The sequence below is a fragment of the Callorhinus ursinus genome, unplaced genomic scaffold (assembly GCF_003265705.2).
Source record: "Callorhinus ursinus isolate GAN/ISIS: 27379988/994484 unplaced genomic scaffold, GSC_fseal_2.0 scaffold12, whole genome shotgun sequence".
NCBI classification, from domain to species: Eukaryota; Metazoa; Chordata; class Mammalia; order Carnivora; family Otariidae; genus Callorhinus; species Callorhinus ursinus.
Window position 1 is genome coordinate 47415723 of NW_027397074.1, and position 5705 is coordinate 47421427.

The 5705-nt window shown below is 41.1% G+C and overlaps 1 pseudogene; it reads right to left on the reverse strand.

Annotated features, from left to right (window-relative positions):
• Positions 1–734: 734 nt before the first annotated feature.
• LOC141373777 (ribose-phosphate pyrophosphokinase 2 pseudogene) lies at positions 735–5705 on the reverse strand (annotated as a pseudogene).

Consider the following 5705-nt stretch of genomic DNA (forward strand, 5'->3'; position numbering starts at 1 on the left):
TCTATTGCTGGACTTGACTTTGGAATTTTAAGACTTTGAAGTTCAAGTAAGTGTAGGCAGTTACTATATATCTTAAGAAGTAGTAGTTTAAAAGTTGTGGAGATAGTCCCAGTTGCATTAGAGGCAATTCATAAAACTGCTTTTAGTTATGATTACATTGCCTCTGATTCGTCTATCAGAAAATAAATGATTCATTGGCATTTTTAGCTAAATAAAATTCAGTTTAAATTAAGGAAAATAGCTAACTAGTTTATTTCAACCCTGAAAGTCAACATTCACAGTATTTCATGATTTTCTAATGCACACTCAAAAAGAAAGCTAATTTCAGTTTTACCCCAATGATATTATTATTACACATTAACTAATACATGAAGTGCTTTAATAGAAAGTTATCTTTGACAACCTCGGAAATATGTAAACCATGAATTTCCACAAGGGGATCATATTATATAAGAAAATTATACAATTGTATGATTGTGGCTTCAGAGTATCCTAAGAACAAAGGTAAAAGTTCCCCTTTGCAACAAGGTAAAGTGACACCAAAACTGCTTATTCAAGACAAGTTCCATTAACAAGAAAACAAACACTCCTCTACCCCTAACCACTGTTTCCTAAAACCATAGAGATATGCTCCAAAGTTTAAAACAGAGATCTGATGCTTTAATATTCATCATTCTATATTTTACTGAATTCTAAAGTCAAAAAAACTTTAATTCAGGGTATCATGTATGAAATCACAATATTTTGGAGATATGAAGGGCCATGGCTAAGAGACATGTACTGTTGTCCACTCTTCGGATTGCCTCAGCCAAAATCATTGAAATACCCATAATTTGAAACTTAGAGCAGTGTTTCGTTTTATCCTCTTGCAGAATGGTGTTTGTGATGTTGACAGCTTCAGAGGCAGCATTACTAATTCTGGAAATAACTGGCCCTGAGAAGATTCCATGAGTAAAAATGGCATAAACTTTAGTGGGTTTGGCATGGAGTAGCTTGACTGCAGTGTAGCATTTTGTGCTGATCATGTCAACCACAAGGATGGCCACCTGATCTTTCATTAATCACCAACCAGAATCATCTTATTCATCTCCATGACTCTCCTTCTTTCTCTGTGTTACAAGGCAAACGCCACCTTCAGTCTGTCCATGAATGATGACCTCCTGCTTCGGGGATAATGATGATATGGTTCCTCTGGTCTGCAATATTCTCCGGGTTCTATATGTGAGTCACTCACAGGGATAGCACAGAAGCCCTGGATCTGAGCAGCATGTAGGCCCATGGTAATGATGTGACCTGCCCCAGCTACTAGAAGCACAGAATGATTTGCATACAAGTACTTTTGGAGGTCATCCCAGGAAGCGAGTAGGGGAGCAGAGAAGTGTGCTACACGGTGCGATAGGATGTGTTAATGCTGTTATGACAACTGGGGCTCCATACCATTGGGGACCCTCCAAGAGACTGCACAGAACACACCTGAGAATTGCCCCTATCTAGGAGCAAGAGAGCTGGGAGTTTTATCTGTCAACTCCCATCCCCATTAGTTGAGAGCCAATCCTGGGGGCAGGAATTCCCCAGCACTTCCAGGCATAGCATGTGCATGAGGCCAGAGAAAACCTGCAAACAGAATCATGTGCTAGAGTAGGTCATTGGCGTTACATAGAAACTGTCCACCCAAGTTACAAGTGACCTCCATGGTAGGCCATGGGGCTATTGCAAAGGGGCGCTGACAGCATCCTCTACAGTTCCCAGCGCCAATCCACAGCCAGATTCCTCAACTTCCACGCCTCAAACACAGTCTCCTGTTTCAGATGTTCCTGGTGTCCATTTTAACTAGGTTTTATCTGGATTCAAACGGTAACAGGATGGGGAACTGTTTCCCCACAGTGTGCATTGAGCCAGCCCCTAGCAGTAATTCAGGAAAGCACAAGACCTAACAGGTACTAAGCACCCACTACAGGCCAGGTTCTGTATATACATGGACTCATGGTAATGCTCAAAACAGCCCTATGACATACATAAGATCCTCCCAATTCTATATACGTATACATATACACATACATATGAAAACTGAGATCTAGAGAGAGAAGTAACTTACTCCATCTCAAATGGCTAGAAAGTGACACAGTCAAACCAACTGTGGCAAACTCTAAAACCTCCTAGAGAAACCAGAGCCTCTTCACCTCTCAGGAAAAACATTTCCCTTAGATCAAGGGACCCAAGTTTAAAGAATTCCTGGAAACTTCAGAAAGCTCCAGTCCTCCTAGAGCTTGGAGTGAAATAAATCTGACTCTCCAGCAAGACATCTTTTCCTAATACTGAAATCATACGTGAACCCTGAACCACATAAACCACTCCTTAATACACATCCACTCAACACAAAGCCTTTTACATATCCAGCTATTTTTGCTGCTTTGAGTTTATATGAAGAGGGACTAATGTGGAACAAGCCACAGGGCAGAAATCTACACCTACACGTTACCTTCCTGTAGGGGGACACTTTCCAGAGAAAGGGATTACAGAAATTCAGCACCTATTAGTGGAGAGATTCTGCCCACAAGTGGAATGTTTTTAGAGTCTGGGTGATATACATTGTTGTCCATCATATGAGTTTTATTTTTTTAAAGATTTTATTTATTTATTTGAGGGAGAGAGAGTGAGAGAGAGCACAAGAGGGAAGAGGGTCAGAGGGAGAAGCAGATTCTCCGCTGAGCAGGGAGGCCGATGCGGGACTCAATTCCGGAACTCCAGGAGCATGACCTGAGCCGAAGGCAGTCACTTAACCAACTGAGCCACCCAGGTGCCCCATCATATTAGTTTTAAAACACTGATGCTCAAGATCTTTGTGGCATTTTAGAAAGCTTCATTGCCTTGGCATAGCCAAGTCCCACTGCCTGGAATGTTTTTCCCCTTTAGTAGGCAACAACCATTGAAACTCAGCTCAATGATTATCTTTTCTGGAGAGCCTTTCCTGACTACTTGTTGTGGAGGTGATCTCTCTCCCCTTCCTTTTATGGACCCACAGCCCCCTCTTCCTGCTCCATTTCTAGGTGTCCCTGGCAGCTCATCTGTGGTTCCCATCACTATGGAAAACTCCTTAAGCTTCTGCAATCTCCACCTGTGGCAAAATGAACACCCAATCTGGACCTAGGAGAAAACCTGGGCCAAACTGTCCCACTGAGCATATTGCTTCTTCCTCATCTCTTCAGCAGCACAGGCTGCCTCTTGCCTGACTCAGTTTTCTCCACTAATTAAATGTCACACTTCCAGCTGCAATCACCAAGAGATGCTCTCCAGGCAATTCAGTAAAGGGAAAAATAAGGTCCTTCCCATTTCGTACTACCCTCATGAGATGTTGACCCGTGAAGCTGGCTGAAACTAATGACAAATAACAGGGTTACTATGAGGATGTGTTAATGTGGCCCATGTCTCAAGGAGCAGCAATTATGAGACAAAATGCCTTCCTTGCAGAATCCACCTCTCCCATCTCCACATGCTCCAAAAGCCAATGTATTCCTCACACGTACCACACTAGGGAGATCTCTCGTAGCTTTCTGGTCAAGATGTGAGCTTCTGAAAGGCAGGCACAAAGTAAATGCTCGATAAATGATTGTTTTATTAATGAATTAATGATAACCATGAACAAAATTTGAAATCTCCCTGCCTCTTTTATTCTAAAACTTAAAACTAATTGCTTTGGAAGCTAGCCATTTTCTGATTAATACAGGCCACATTCTCAGTCTCGTTCTTAAAAAAAAGCTTCCTACTCTGTTGTTTCTTCTTAATTCAATAAGTAGCACTTGAGCCCCTTTGCCCAAGCACTGTGCTTTGTGATAAAAGATTCAAAGATAACTAAAGACTCAATTCTCAGAGGGAATGTTATGGACTAAGGGGCAGGTAGATTGAATTGTTGAAATGGAATTGCTGTGATGGGAAAATGATAAAACTAAGTTGATCCAGAGTCTCTTTAAATAGTAGTGATAACTACCGCCCTTTATTGAGCACTTACTATATGGTTGAAACTATAATGGATACTTTACATACTTGGTTAATTTTTTCAACTCTAAGAGGTGGTTATTTTTCCCAATTTACAAAAGAGGTAATTGAGGCCAGAGACATTAAGTAGCCACCTAAACTCACACAACTAATAAAAGATTGATTGGGATTAGGGTCCAGGTAAGTCTGATTCTGGAGCCCATGTTTTTATCCACAACATTATACCTAAAGATAATTTTTTATAGGGATGCCTGGGTGGTTCAGTTGGTTAAACATCCACCTCTTGATTTTGGCTTGGGTCATGAGATCGAGCTCCACATCAGGCTCCACATTCAGTGGAGACCCCTTTCTTGTGCACACACTCTCTCAAATATTTTTTTAAAAGATAATTTTTTACAGTAAAAAAGGCACCTCATACAGAAAATATGAATGAAAAGATTCCTCTTTGTAAAAAATAAGTGTAAAATAGTAAGGATTCAACCCTTTACCTGCCCTTGTGGTGCGATCCAATGTAAGTACAACAGAGTGGAAGACCAGAAACCTCTGGGGAGAGCGCCAAAGCATGGACTTCAGCAACTAGCTGCCTGTTCCACAGTGTCCTCTAGTGGTCAGTTTATGTCATTCATGATTATTCTTAAATTTAAGAATGAAATGGGCAACAACCAAAGATTCAGTCACAGTCAACCTTGGATAAAGTTGATTAAGTCTGTCAAAATGTTTCAATATTTAGTCCTTATTTTGTTTGTGATACTTGGACACATCCACCTTCAAGTAGTTTCCTCTGTCTTATCCCTGTTAGTCTCACTGCTACCTTGCTTTCTAATACACGACTTAGTAATTAAGTAAAAATTACTAACTAATGTCAGTAAGAAACATTGATGAATACAAAAACTGATGGGTTAAAGTGGGAGGATGAAAAGGATATTTGCAAGGTCTTGGAAAATCACCCCACAAAATATTTAGTAAAAATGGAGGAAATTTTAACTTTACAATGGAGAAACCTGACAATCATCAAAACTCAAGGTTAACAACATTAGAGATGGAACTAGTCGACATTATGTGCAATTAGCTGCATTGGGAAGAACAGCACTACTCCTGTGGTACACCGGCCAGAAATGCACTCTGAGCTTACTCATGGAGAGACAACAAATCCAATTTGAGGAATTTTTTACAATGGCTAGTTTCAGAAATACCAGAGTCATAAAGGTTAAGGGAAGACTGAAGAACAATTTCAAATTCAAGGAGACTGGAGAAACATGACCACTGAGTACAGCACAGGATCCAGGACTGCAAGCCTGTGCTGTGGACACCTTTGGGGCAACTGATAAAACCTGAGGGGGGGGGCGCCTGGGTGGCTCAGTTGGTTAAGCGACTGCCTTCGGCTCAGGTCCTGATCCCAGGCTCCTGGAATCGAGTCCCACATCAGGCTCCTGCTCAGCAGGGAGTCTGCTTCTCCCTCTGACCCTACCCCCTCTCATGCTCTATCTCATTCTCTCTCTCTCAAATAAATAAATAAATAAATCGTAAAAAAAAAAAAAACCTGAGTGGGGTCTGAGTTAGGGTATGTGGGACCTCTTTCTGGATCTTGCAACCAAGTCTGAACTTGTTACAAAATACAATTTGAAAACTAAAAGGCCCCATGCATAGGCATTCCTATTTTGGCTTACAACGATTTCACTGAGATTTTTCTCACCTTCAATCCTAGATGTCAT